The sequence below is a fragment of the Lolium rigidum genome, chromosome 6 (assembly GCF_022539505.1).
Source record: "Lolium rigidum isolate FL_2022 chromosome 6, APGP_CSIRO_Lrig_0.1, whole genome shotgun sequence".
Classification (NCBI taxonomy): Eukaryota; Viridiplantae; Streptophyta; class Magnoliopsida; order Poales; family Poaceae; genus Lolium; species Lolium rigidum.
Window position 1 is genome coordinate 332097758 of NC_061513.1, and position 15098 is coordinate 332112855.

Below are 15098 nucleotides of genomic sequence, written 5' to 3' on the forward strand. Positions count from 1 at the left end.
AACTTAAGCTTAACCCTAATCTATTGGCCGTCGGTTGGGGCGCGCGACGGGCCTGCCTCGTCGTCGTTCTTCCCCTTTGCGACCTGCGTCCGTGCCCACCTCTCGGCCCTTGCTTCACGCATCTGGCGATGGAGCATGGCGGCCGACGTCGCAGTCCCTGCGCTGCCAGCCGAGAAGCCTCGTTCTCGATGCGTCTCGCTTGCTCATGGGCGAACGCCTCGGTGTGGCGATGAGCGTTCAGCTCAATGAGCTTTTGTCGCTCCGCCTCCATGAGGAGGCGTCCCGCCTCCTCCGTAACCGCTCGCTGGAGCGAGATCTCGAGGGCGTGCTCGAGGTTCGCGTCGTTGACGAACTCCCGCTCCTCCTCCTTCAACCTTTGGAAGCGTTGCGCATTCAACGATGCCAGGATCGCCGCCTGCTTCGGGTCGACGGAGGCCTGCGGCTGCTCGCCCCACCGCACCGCCTCCCTTCGCCGCCTCAGCTTCCGCGTCTGCGACGTAGGCCTCGTCCCACACCGCGAGTTGTGGGTCGACTGCATCGTCGGAGCTGTAGTCTTCGTCGGGCTGCGGCTGCGGTGGTGGTTTAGGCGCCGCAGGCAGCGCGCGGCCGTTGAGGCCAAAAATGGAGTACGTCGTTTTAAGACGGCGCAACATTTTTGAAGTGGAGAGGGGAGACTGGCACGACGGCGGTGGTGGAGACGAGAGAGGACAGTGCGGCTACGGTGGTGGACATGAGAGGATCCCACCGCAGTGGTGGATGGCGTACGTACTAATAGGGGTGCCAACTACCCGCATTTACGGCAGCGTATGCCAGTGGACGCCGCGTGGCCAGTCGCCGCCTCGGATTCCACGCGGGAGACCATTAAACGCCGATGACCAATCTTCCTGCATTGCTTCCGATGCGAACCGTCGCATCCTCTCGCTGACAAGGCGCCTCCACCCGCGAAAACCGTCGTGCCGCGAGGCGCCGGCGCGCCTAATTCACGCCCTTCGCGAAGGGGCCGGCACGGGGTTGCCGGTGTTTCTATTGAGCTCGAAAAACCGCCGACGCTATTTAGAGCGCGCCGGTGCGAGCTTATTTTCGATGCCGGCCTCCAAAATGCTATCGAGGTCGCTATCGGAACCGGCCGATGGAGATGGTCTAACATAGTGTTTTTTCTCAACTTATTATTAAGTGGGAGTGGTGTTTTGGAACATGGGTGCATATGCTCCCTATATTTTGAAATACGTTTTACACATATTTTAAATTTCAAAAAAATTGAAACAAAAAATTGGTACGTACATCTTCACGTTCTACGCGCTCACAAAGTCGTTTCATAAAAAATCGACTTATCATGTGACGTGCGTAAAAAAGATAAATTCAGTGCTAAAAATAATGCTTTTCACATGATAAAGTTTCTCCTTTTTACATAGACCATAAAAAATATTATTTTTTTGTGAAACTTGACGAATGGACATACATAACGAAGATGTACATGTAAAATTTTTTGTCCAAATTTTTCGACATTTCAAAATATATTTTTTGGTAGAGGGAGCATACGCACCCGGGAGCCGAATTGAATTTCCGGTAAGTCCATTACAAAACAATATTTAGTGCGAAATACCGGGGTACGGCGCCATCTCCCGTTTGGCAATCAGGCAATGCCATGTCTGGCTGTTACTGACGCCATTTCTCCTTTTGATGTGGGTGCCACTGCCTGGTTCTCTTGTTTGCTCAGACGCTCTCGGCGACGGATCTGGGCGACCAGGAGATCTCCGCGCTGATTGCCAGGAAGCTGCGGGAGTTTCACGAGCTCGACATGCCTGGACCCAAGGACGTCTCGCTGTGGCAGAGGCTCAGGTAGGCTTGCTGAATGGTGGTTCCTTCTTATACGCTATGGCAGCAAATGTGCGACGTGACCACGACCGGAGGCTAATTGTACCGGGTTGTATTTTATTAATCAGGCGGTGGTTCGAGGAAGCTCGTAGCAGGTGCTCGGCTGAGGAGTGTAAGGAATTCCGATTGGACTCGCTTGGCGGTGAGATCGCAGAGCTGGTGAAAGCACTGTCGGCGGTCGATCAGGGAGTAGTGTTTTGCCATAATGATTTGCAGTATGGGAACATTATGATATATGAAGAGACCAGACAAGTGACCTTAATTGTAAGTTCTTTCTAATCTTTCTTTTTATATATATGGATACAGATGATCATTACTGAAAGACAAACTAGTTAGTACCTTGTTGCACAGACATAAGGGTATTGGGAAAAAATATCTGAATTATGGATGGTCGACTCGTGGTTACTGCTAGTGCAGCATAGTGATTCTACGAGCAGGCGCAATTTGGTTGCCCCTTTTATTTATTCTACCTGATTGCAACCTTGTTGATCTCTTTTGTCCTCCAGGACTATGAGTACGCCAGTTTTAACCCTGTTGCGTTTGACACGCTAATCACTTCTGTGAGATGGCTGCTGATTATCATACTGCTACACCCCATGTGATGGACTTCACAAAATATCCTGGTTAGTTCTATTGACAGCCAAATGTACAGAGTTATAACAATGCTACGTGTTGCTTTCTCATTGTTGATTTCCCTGCTTAATTTCAGACATGGATGAACAGCGGAGATTTATTCAGACTTACCTTGGTTCTTCGGGTAACTAGAAAGTTCTTTAATTACAACATGCTCTGCTACATTGAAAATGTTAAATACTCTTTGTAGTTTAGGCGTTTTTCTTCTCTCATGTGCTTCTTTTGTAAGATGGTATCCCCAGCATGCCTGATGTCTGTACTCGTGGCCGTGTGTGGCTTTATTAATTTAAAGCCAGGCTCTGTCCAAAAAAACATTGAAATGTTAATACTTCAGAATGCACTCTTGTTGTCGCTCAAGTACGTTGCTCAAGTGTGCTGTTACTAAATGCTTCCTCTGTTTGTCAGGTGAAAACCCATCTGATACAGAAGTTGAAACATTACTTGACTCAGTTGCAAAATACACTCTTGCAAGTCAACTCTTTTGGGGCCTCTGGGGAATTGTATCGGTAAGCTCCATGAAACAGCTATTGACACTTACCTAATTAGCCGTAATCTATCGAACCTAACTGCTTTTCACTTCATCCTCTATGTCTGCAGGGGCACGTGAACAAAAACATCGACTTCGAGTACAAGGAGTACGCGAGGCAACGGTTCAACCAGTACTGGCAGACAAAGCCTAGAATATTACTGAAAGCCTGCAACCCGACTTGTTGATCATGCGCGGAGGCTCTTTCTTTCCTTCTTCTAGTTTTATGGTCTCTTGAGTAAGCTCCGTCGAGTCCTCTGAATGTTGTTTCTCAGCCAATTTTGACTGCAAATCGTTCATGTCAATAGAGTGTGTTCTGTAATTAAGTTGCAGTTTACACAAACTTTGTTTTAGAGGAAACAGGTGCGATTATTTATTCAACTAGACCGGCAAGATCCGTAGCCTTCCTGTGATAATTTGTGAGCAGCTTCATTCGCCAAACGCCTCGCCCACTTCACCGTACGGTCTCCCAATGATCGAAGCATCTCACTGATCTCCTCAACAACACCAGCACTGTCGGTTTCCAACAGAACACACTCCAGCTTCAGTTCCTTAGTCAGCACCAGGCCTTCAATTCAGCTTCTTCAGGATCTGGCAGGGAGGGGGAAAATAGCATGCTCCTGCGATATAGGTTCCATCGTGATACCACTCCTCCACCGCCTTTCCCTGAACATTTTGCCATCACACCATCAACCTTCACCTTAAACCAATCTCTAGCTGGGGGAACCCAACATTCTTTTGGCTTTTCAGATTTTGGAGCTGGCAGGCTGCGAACATCGCGCCATTCTTCCAGTAGTCCTACCATCCTGTTAGCAATGCTAGCTGGATCATCACTTTTTCTGGACTCCCTGTCATTTCGCGAAAGCCAAGTCTAATAGATAACTATGATAGTAGTCTCTATCTCCACATCCTTCAGTGACCCCAAAACGTCTAGATTCCCTGAGAACCATCACTTATTCTCCAGATCAGGCCATTCCTAAGGAGATCCCTGCCATACAATATGGTTCTCCAAGTGAAGGAACCTCTGGCTGGGCACCGTTCATGCAGCAAATCTGTGTTACTGAAATACCGAGCTCTAAGCACTCTAGCACACAATGAGGACGGCACAGTAAGGAGACGCCAGGCTTGTTTGGCTAGCAACACCAGGTTAAAGGCTTCGAAATCGCGAAACCCCATCCACCTTTCCTTCTTTGAGTTGCACATATTCTCCTAGGAGATCCAATGGACCTTGGGTGTTGTCCATCAGCTGAGTCCCAACAGAAGTTGGAGGAAATTGAGTTCAGATTGTTTTGCTTTGCCTCCTATTAGATCCAAAGCAGCTCATCGGATAGGTATGCGTAGCCTGCAAAACGGATTTCATTGAAATTTCTTTGCCGTTTTTTAGAAAGGCCTTGTCCTTTCTACCCTCCCACCTCGCTACTGAGCTCTCCGTTACATATTTGAAGATGCCTTCTTTCGATCTACCCAACCCAGTTGGTAGACCTAAGTACATTTCATGAAGAGCCTCTGCCTCAATACCACAACTCCTTTTCAAATTATTCTTTAGAACCGATTCACATCCTTCACCAAAATGAATCAATAACTTTTGAAGGTTAACCTTCTGACCTGAGGCTGCTTCATACGACTAAACTACCTCCTTTAGTGCATGCATGCTCTCCACCGAGGCTTCCAGAAAGACAATGATGTCGTCCACGAAAATACGATGGCTAATATGATGCTCATCTGATCCAAATTTAACACCCTTGATCATAATATCGTCGCACACTTTCTTTAGCAGTGTGGAAAAACCTTCAACATGGAAAAGGAATAAGTAGGGGGACAAGGGACCCCTTGGTGGAGCTTTTGTGAGGGAATAAAAGCATCTGATAATCCCCCGTTCAGTTTTACATAAAACCTCATAGTAGACATGCATATCAAAACCATATTAATCTAATATTGAGCAAACCCCATCCTTTACATCATCGGGAAGATCCACTCGACTCTATCATACGCTTTCATCATGTCCAACTTCACCACACAAAGAATATTCTTCCTTCTCCTTATCCCGATTGAGTGAACACATTCATGTGCAATAAGGACATTGTTAGTTATAAGGTGCACCAGCACAATCACAGTTTGCTCCTCGGAACATACTACTGTTGAAAAAAGTACAATTTTCTTTACCATTAGAATTAAGAGTAATACACTATGATTTGCTAGCACTAGCACATCGCAAAGATAACCAAAATGTGCACATCAGCCACTACATAAACATAACACATCAAACATTTGTAGATCATCATTTCCTACTAATCGAAGAGGAAAAACTACTAATTGTCCATGGAAATTAGGGTTAGTATAATGTAAGACACGATAGAACGAAAATTATAATTTATACCAAACTTGTATACTTTTAGAAATTATAATTTTTGTATACAATAATATTTGGCGAGTATAATTTTATATGCATTTGGCATAGTTAATCACATAGTGTGGTGCTAAATGTTAAACGTAATGTTCTTTATCATAGTTGTAATGTTCATCTACAAAAAAAATTTTGTGGTAAACATAAAATGTATTTTTTAACAAAATTTATTTCTTGAATTATTTCTAATATTTTCATAAACTCTACAGTTTAAATGTTCTATGCAAAGATCTCTAAAGTGTACAAACCTAACAAATATTTTAGTAGCGGTTTCTAGTACATGTCTTACGATCTTGATTGAAACTTATTGAGTATAACTTGAACCAGCCGTATGATTCTTTACTTGTTTTTTCATGGTCAAATATGACCGCGAGTCACAATGAGTTCAATGACAGATTTCCATGTGTGCATGATATGTACTTGACGTGTGCATGCTATGTACCTTGTACTTTATTAAATTAGCATCATTTAACTAAGCACTAGTGACCATAAAAATATTTGGCTCTACTATGTTTGCATACAAACAATTTATTTGGCATGCTCGCCTGCAATGTATTTCTTAGAGCATCTCCAGCCGCGTCCCACAAACCGTCCCCCAAACCACGATGAATTGAGCGTTTGGGGGACGTGTTTTGTTCGTGCCGCCTTTGGGGGACGTCGCTCCCCAGCCGCGTCCCCCAAACGCCTCCCCCAAACATTTAAAATACTTTTTTTTGGCTTTTTTATTTCAATTTCCACAAACTAATACATAATTTGGAACGTGGTTTACACGAAAACACAGTTAGGCACATGGTTTTCCACAAACTAATACATAGTTTGAACCGTCGTGGACACAAATATAAAATTTTGCAAAGAAACTAAACCTAACTAGGCCGTGCATCGAAGGTTTCCTGTGTTCGCTGCTAAGAAAGAACACTCGAGGGCACACCCGAGTCACCTAAACTGGAAAATCCAGCGGGAGGATGGTGCCCTTGTTGGTTCTACCGATGAGGCGAACATCCAGAAACCTCCGTGCACGTGTTCGCTGCGAAGAAACAACACTCAGTCGTCCTCCTCGTCGGTGCTGTCGCCGTGGTAGTCCCGGCGGCACCGCGGCTCGTCGAAGACCTTGACGCTCATGTCCCTGTCGCCGAAGTAGGAGAACAGGAGGATGAAGCCGGCTTCGAGGCTGTGGTGCCGCGCGAACTTCTCCCAGCCGATGTTGAGGTACATCTTGCCGCGCGCGTCGTAGATCACGTCGACAATCCAACGGTAGTAGCCGCACGCAGCCTCCCGCAGATGCATCGTGCGCGGGCGATCGTCGCCGGCGACGTAGTCGGCGAAGGAGTCCGGCAGCCTCTGGATGCCGCGCGGGTCGCCCTTGAGGACGAGGACGAACTCGAACCGCACGTCCGCCTCCACGTCCATCTCCGATGATGAAGCCAACGGCGTGGGAGGCGACGGCGAGCGTTCAGCTCTGCCGCGGCCACGACCACGACCACAGCCGCGAGGTCGGCCTCCGCCTCTACCAGACATAGCGTTGAGTCTTGTTGAGATGGTGGCGGCTAGGGTTTGGGAGAGAGGCGCTAGGGTTTGTGTATGAGAGGGACGATGAGAGGTGGCCCTTTTATAGGCCGGAGGGAGGCGGAGGAGCGGTGGCGCGCATTAACGCCGGCACGCAGAGCTAGGCGCGACGGGACGCGTCGCTGCGGGAACTGCACCGTCACTGCATCGCTGCGGGAACTGCACCGTCGCTGCGGGAACTGCACCGCCAATAACTTCCGTCGCGAGGTAGGCGACGGTTAGGTTAAAAATTTATTGTGCCGCTGACGAGTCGGCCCGCCACTCCCCGCCTCGTTTTTCGTTGTGTCCGGCGTCCCCGGTGCGTCCCCTGTGGGACGGGGACGGGCTCGGGGCGCCGGACACCGTATCGGGGCGCGCCGGACAAAAATGGGCTTTAGGGGACGCGGCTGGAACGTTTTTTTTTGTCCGGCGCGCCCGAAATCCCTTTGGGGGACGCGGCCGGAGATGCTCTTATCATCTAGCGTATACAAATGCTCTGTACTCATGTAAAAAGTGGTGGTCGCAATTAAACATGGAATATAGTTAGCATATATTTTGGTGTGACATAACTAAGCTTGGCATGGTGTCATCCTATCTATCTATATCTCTTATAAAGCAAAACCCCACTATGAATTCATTTAAGTTGTCGATCTCCATATGCAGCCTGTCCACATCATCGTTTATTCATAGCCGCTTGATTCTGATCATCCTATTGATTCCCGATTGTCCGATCACATGCCTACTCAAAGTGTATGTGTCAATTTCTGCCACCACAGCCTGATGACTGATCTGCTTCCAACACGCTATGCAGAATTGTTTTGCTTATGCGTCAGTCTACCTCCCTCAATGTCAGTTGATGCTACTAAATGGTAACCGAGTGCATGGTTGATCTTCTCTCAGCTGGCAATCAATTTATCATACTAGCATCACCGCATGATAACATGGAGTTTTACTGGTGACGTTGTGCCTCCCACGTCCCTTCACTTCCCATCCCATGAACCTTAATATTTCCCCCTCTTTCACGAGAGCACTACCACTATATTGTGCAGCTAAGGCTGGTGCCAACGCAGGCTGGAGTGGAGGCGGTAGCGCCCGGTTTGGGGCGAGAGGCGGGCGGGAGTGGGGCGGGACGCCAGCGTCGGGCGCTGGGGCTGGCGCCGGGCGCTACCGCCCGCTGCCGCCCGGCTACCGCCCGCGTTGGGGCGACAGCGAGGCGTGAGAGGGGCGATAGTGGTGCTAGTGGGGGCGGTAGGGAGGCGAGAGTGAGGCGAGAGTGGAGTGAGAGATGGCACTATAGCCCGTGCACTGGCACCGTGGGGTGAGAATGGGGTGAGAGTGGGAGCGAGAGCTGACGTGGCGAGGCTATATTGTGGTGATGCATTGGCACCAGCCTAACACGGGCCAGTCCCATCAACTCGTGAGATGATCTAGCTGAGACAAAACCATGTCTGCGACAAATCATAGGAGCATGTGCTGCCTCCCCGCTGAGCTATGCCACAGGAAGGTCGCCCCTGACCACGAGACTAACTTTATGGCCTGATGGTCAGAGTAGTTTCTACCCGATCCACCATTCCATTTTCTTTTTTGTTACATCCTCATATCCCCTGATTTGTGCACCTTTGTTCTTCTTTGTTATGTGTATATGAAGATTTGGATGATGTGCCAGGTTGACGAGGCGAGCAGTTTTATTTCTCTGCTTTCTCATGTCTTCGGTAATGGGAGTATACGAAGAGTCACCTTTGTTTAACAGATTTCGGTAATGCTTTCAATTGGAACAGCAAAGCTATTTTGAACTTCTGCTTCGGCCAAACTTACCCAAAGTAAAAAAGGTATTTCTGAAAAGAATCGCAAAAACATTTCGAGTCATTTATTTATGTACAACTACGTATCAAAATTCTGCATGTTAGTTTCTATCCATAATCAGAACATCCACTTTAATTCGTCAGACGACACGTCAATTGTTTGTATGCCCCTATTCTGGTGTGCTTGGAATGAATTTGTATTTGTATCTCTTTGAAACATAGGGAGATTACAATACCCAGCTAACGCTAACTACAGCTTCTACATTTTCTTTTCAAGATTGCATATCAGAGGGAAGATAAAATTGAGCACTTCATTCCTGCAGCTACTTCGGTTCAGAGCTGAAAGTTTTTTCCAGATGAGCAGAGAGCCCTTCCTACAAAGTTGTATATACAAGCTCAACTGATTGGGTGCATCAGACGAGGAAAGTTATATAACCAGCTTCGGGTTTTGAATGACACACCCAGCATCAATATGTTTGAACTTATAGGTCATATTTTTGCACTCAGCTAATCCTTTCAACATATATTTACTGTTTTCACGCATTTACTTTGCTGCCATCACTTGGGTTAGTCCGCAAATATGTGCTGATCGTTTCCTGTTTCAAGATTAATTTCTAATTATTTTCTTTCTATATGACTGAACAATGATGTATATATCCAATATTATATTTTCTGGATTTTAAGCAGGTTGACAAAACTTTGTCCAACCATGTATATGTGTGAAACCCCAAGTGATATTTTATTAGGAATATGCTACTTTTATCACTCCTAGAAAAAAAACCTTTTCATCTCCAATGATCATGTTTGTACTCCCACCAATTTCTTTTAACAATATTGTCGTGAATTCTATTCATTTTTAATAAAGTCGATCATAATTGTTGTAAGTTATAATAACTTTCTTCGGATGGTTTGATATGTTCTATCTCTTCATGTTGTACACACTGTTCACATGTAATTCCTATTATTGCACGCACAATTTTCAATTTCGGTGCAATCATGCATAGACCAAATTCATTTTTTAGAATTTTTTGTTGACAACTATGGAGATAATCATTTTTGGGTTACTTTTATTCTTTTGTCTAATGAAAAAAAACTTTTTTTTAAAGAAATTTCCGCTGCAACGCGCGGGGTATGCTTCTAGTTGTTACAACAAGATACATGGTTTGTTCGTGAAAATTCTCCTCCAAAATGAGGATTTTATTTATTTTCAAGATATTCAATAATTGTGTCTTTTGCACAATAAACAACAATATACTGTTTAGTAATTAAGCCCTCCTCGTGTCAGAGGCTAGGGTCATCGCCCTGTTGGCACTGCTCTGTACATTACACGGCCCTTCGCCGCACACAACACCAAGATCCTTGGACGCGCCGTGTGGAAGGCAACCCTGGCATCACCGTGTTTGATACCGAAACACACAGAATCACAGCATGCACGTATCAGTGGATTCTCTGACCTTGTCTAGGCCCCTCTACCATTCTGTCGATAACATTTTTCTTTTTGGTTTTGCACACATAATCAAGAGGTGCTCGGTCCCAGTTGTTGCCGCCGCCCATTGCCATCAACCACACACGTATCTGCGAGGTCATGGTCATCTAGGGTGTCAAGTGAGATCTCATCTAAGTTTCACTTGTAGTACATTTTGCTTTTTCTAGTGTAAATTTTAACATAGAATTTTAAACTAGAAAAGGCAAAATACACTAAAATTACCAGGATCCCACCTTAACACCCTATGGTCATCTAGATAACTGACAGTCAACATGGTAAGTAGAGGCCTCTCCTAAGGCCTTGTTTGGTTTCACCAGTGTCGGAAGTATTGGTGTGGTTTGACGGAAATGCATTTTTGATCCTAGGTGCAGATGCTCCCTTTATTAAAAAAACAAATTTTAAAATGTTAAAAAATTTGGGAACAAAATTTGGCTCATATCTCCACATTCTATGTGCTCACTTAAAGTTTCATCATAAACCGACATTTTTCGTGGCCTATGCAAAAAAAAGACAAACAATTGCCTCTTAAAATGCCTTATTTTAACACCGAAATTTATCTTTTTTGCACAAGCCACACAATAATTCGGTTTTTCATGAAACGACTTTGTGAACACGTACGATGTAGAGATGTATGCTCAATATTTTCATTTAAAATATTTCAACATTATTTAATATGTTTAAAATGCATTTTAAATATAGGGAGCATATGCACCCGGGAGCACAAACACCCTGTCCGCGGTTTGAGGGGTATTAAATCTCATCTAAGTCAAAATTCTCCCTAATATTTCCTAATACACTCCAATACACTTGACAAGTGTATTAAACCAAGTTCGAAAAAATCCAACTACGGGTTTTGCATTATGTGTGAACATGTATGCACTATGTGTGCTACAACTTGTATATCTTTCAAATTTTAACCAAATTTGAATAAGTTTGAAATATTTGAAATGGGGCCTTTGGCTTAACCGTGACATATAATGCCATTTCACTATATGTTATGCTCGTTTAGAACCAAATTTGAATAAATTTAAAATATTTGAAATGGGATTTTTGGCTTTACCGTGAACAATCTCCAACAAGCAACCGGTCGTCCAAAATGAGCTAGAAAAGAGCCCCAAAGACAGCCCAAACAACCTCATTTCTAACCCAAACATGATTTTTCTGGTTTAAATATATCTAGACTTTGTTTATCACCTTAAATGCTTACTGTATGACATAAGAAGACTGTGTGCTTTGGTTTTTCATTTTTTTTGATTTTTTTTTATTTTATATGCCCATTTGAATCTTGGTCAAATCATAGATTTGACCAAGATTTAAATAAGTTTAAAACATGAAAATAAAAAAGTAAGCATGGGTCCTTCTTAGTTACTCCAAAATGAAGCTTTTGGGAGGTTTTTGAAATTTCCATGTTTGAAACCCAAAATCACTTCTCTTCATGACTTCATAAGAGAGAGTTTAGGGTTTGGGGATAGATACATGATTTTTTGGTTTGAATATGTCTAGATCTTGTTTATCAACTTGAATACTTACTATATGATATAAGAAGACTATGTGCTTTGGTGTTCATTTTTTTGAATTTTTTATGCCCATTTGAATCTTGGTCAAATCCTAGGCTTGACCAAGATTTAAACAATTTTAAAACATGAAAATGAAAAAGTAAGCATGTATCCTTCTTAGTCACTCCAAAATGAAGCCTTTGAGAGGTGATTAGAGTTAAACCAATATTAAATTCTACTTTGCATTCCAAATGTCATGCTTAGAGGACCAAATGAAGTAGTGTTTTATAAAATAGAATCACCATATAAGCAAATGCATTAATTATGGGGAGCATTGGATCTACCCTAAGTATTTCAAAATAAAGTTTTCTAAACAAGATTAGTGATTATAAAATGGACCTAACCTTTTCTAAAGTTCTAAGAAATAATTAAACACATGAAATCATGTTCCCAAGAGCATCATCTTAATGCTAAAACCAAGTAATAAATTTTACTCAGTAAATTATTACTTGAATGGAAACACCAAATGAAAAATTGTCACACAACGTCAGAGTACATGTTAAAGAAAAACAAAGCGCCCCAAGGTCTTGGTTACAACAAAGGATAACGCCACATGCAGGTACATAATATTTTTGTATACGCCATTAGCAGGTTGTAATGGGAAGATCCCCTCTATCGTGAACATATCTCTAAGGTTTCGCAGGAACTAAAGAAGGAACACATGCTTTGTTTGTGTTGCGGAACAATCTAAAGACATCAACGAAGCATGAGGGGTCACAGTTCCCAAACTATACCCGACATAAATTTTGCCAGAAAGCATGAGAACAAAATGTGATTTGCCTCTTCACACTCTTGCACATAGCACACCTACTATGAAAGGACCATACCTTTAGCGAATGTTGTCATTGGAAGGAGGGCTCTTACTAACCAATTGACATAGGAACACCCGTGTTTCCAGCGCTAGAGATCTTTTAGACTACTCATAGTGAGAGTAACATAGTTAGTAACATTACACATCTCAAGATGTTTGGGTGACATGGCATAACAATAATCTAGAAGATTTCAACTAATAGAGTATTGCATTAAAACACTCAAGAACATTCTAGAAGGTTCATGAGCACTCAAATTGCCTAATATTTTGTAGCTTGAGTTCTTGGAAATAGAAGAAAGTCTACTTTTCATCCTTCAACTTTACTAAGAGTTCAATTTTAGTCCTAAAACTATTTTTTGGTCTAAAATAGACCTTAAACTTCTTAAACTGAGCACTTCAACAAGTTTGCTGACTTTGTGTCAACATGACCTCGATTGCTAAAAAGCAACGAACCGGTTCAAGTGTTAAACGGTCCATACGAAAAAAAGAAGGATCCACATCTGATCGCTCTCGATCATGAAGTCGTGGTCTCCTCTCGTCTCCCTCCCACGCCCCTTCCAGCGCCGCACGCCGCCGAACTCCCTCCTACGCAACAAAAGAGAAGAAGAGTCGTTTTTGTCCTGTTTCTACACTCTAGCTACTGGCCACGGGAGGGCCCGCAAGGAGGACCGCCGCTTGGATGGCCGGATGGACGGATGGTGGCCGACGATACGCGGATGGCATGGCCGTCGCCATCAGTTTGCTGGATGACAAGCTTCACGGTCAGGAAGACGGGATGCTAAGGCGGTTGCCATCGTGATGGCGACATTGATGAGGAGGGCTGCGTCTGGCTGGTTACGGATGACGGGACAAGCCACATACCCACGGTCAGGTTGAGGGGAACGACGACAAGTCGACAATTAACGAGGACCGCCGCGCCGGTGGACCGGAGGAGCACAAGAGTTATGCACACGAGCAGTGCGGCAAATAGCACGAGAGAACACCAAGGATGCATTGCAGTTGAGCGCCAAAGCTGCTCGAGATTGAGAGGGTTATTTTAACCTCAAATTTGCGGATTTTGGATCGGTCCAGACAGACGGATTCAACCCAGTTCAGTCTAATTCGATCAATCTTCTGTTTTTAGATAAAAAAATTCGAAAAGTCATCCTACTTAAAAATTATGAAAGTTCAAGGTCTAATTTGAACCATATAAAACTTTTAGGACTAAATGTGAACTTTCAGCAAAGTTGGAGGACTAAAAGTGGACTTTCTTCTTAGAAATACATTCTAGAAGATTTCATGGATAACCATGGTGAAGGTACGTACTCATATAGATAGGGAAAATTGTAGCAAGATATTTTTGGTGTAGTAAGAAATAATTGAAGTATGAATAGAATTGCAAAAAGTTATAGAGTAGAGTGTTGTCATCCCTTCCCAAGTTCCCGTGTATGTAAGAATAATATAGGAATGACCATGGGAGTATCAAATTTATAGTTGTACATAAATGTTGAATGTGATGCTTATTGTTGTCGTTCATGTTGAGTATCAAAGGTTCTAAGCAGTAAGCACACTCACCCCTTGCCTTTTTCCTGGATGGGATTTGATATGTCCCAAACATATCCAAGCACCATTTAAATCCTTACATAATAGTCAAAAGCTAGATACCCGTCCTAATTTTGAACTAAAATTCAAGTTATTAAATATCGTATAAATGAAAAGAAATTTATGTAACTTATCGTATAAAGTATTTTTTTCGGATCTTTTGTACCTCAACGAGGAGATACATAAATGATCTACCAGTGCATGACCTTCCGGAAGCCAGTGACGCATTCCGGTTGCCAAAGTGAGTTAAGTTCTTCCAACACAAAAATGGTGATAGGGTGCCAGTGAGTTCACTCGCCCCGGTTGGCCGCCAGAGTGCCAGTGAGTTCTTGCAACACAAAAATGTTGCCATGAACATTCTCAGAAACCGGGGCATCCCGTGGATAATCGGACGCATATAGCATGCCATGGACCTGCAGGACGACGGGACGAACGCGACATGTACACATCAGTTTTGAAGTTAGTTTGCTCTGATTCTTGATTTACGGGATGGTATGCGGGACGCCGCCTGCCACCCCAATCAGGAAACAAATTGACCGACGGAGAAGGTTCTGTCCTTGAACGAAACAAGAAACACGCATCACGTGCGCGCTACACAGCGTTTCCCGTAGGCCTCGAATAGGAGCTCCGAGAAAGGATTGGACTCGAAGACGGCGTGGGCTCCGTTCCGAGTCCGACGCTCCTCCCAAAAGATATTCCTGGATCAAAATCCCCACCCAACTAATCTCGCTGAACATCCTCGTCGCGCCGGATCAGAGTTCTCCCGATCCCGCGAGGAGCACGAGATTCCTCGTGGCGGCGCGCGGGCATCAGAGTTCTCCCGATTGCACCGCAAGGAGGAGCAAGGAGCGTGATGGCCGGGAAAAGGAAAGCGGAGTACGC

The 15098-nt window shown here is 44.3% G+C and overlaps 1 pseudogene; it reads left to right on the forward strand.

Moving 5' to 3' along the window:
- Positions 1-621: 621 nt before the first annotated feature.
- On the forward strand, positions 622-3356 carry LOC124664808 (annotated as a pseudogene).
- The last annotated feature ends 11742 nt before the right edge of the window (positions 3357-15098 follow it).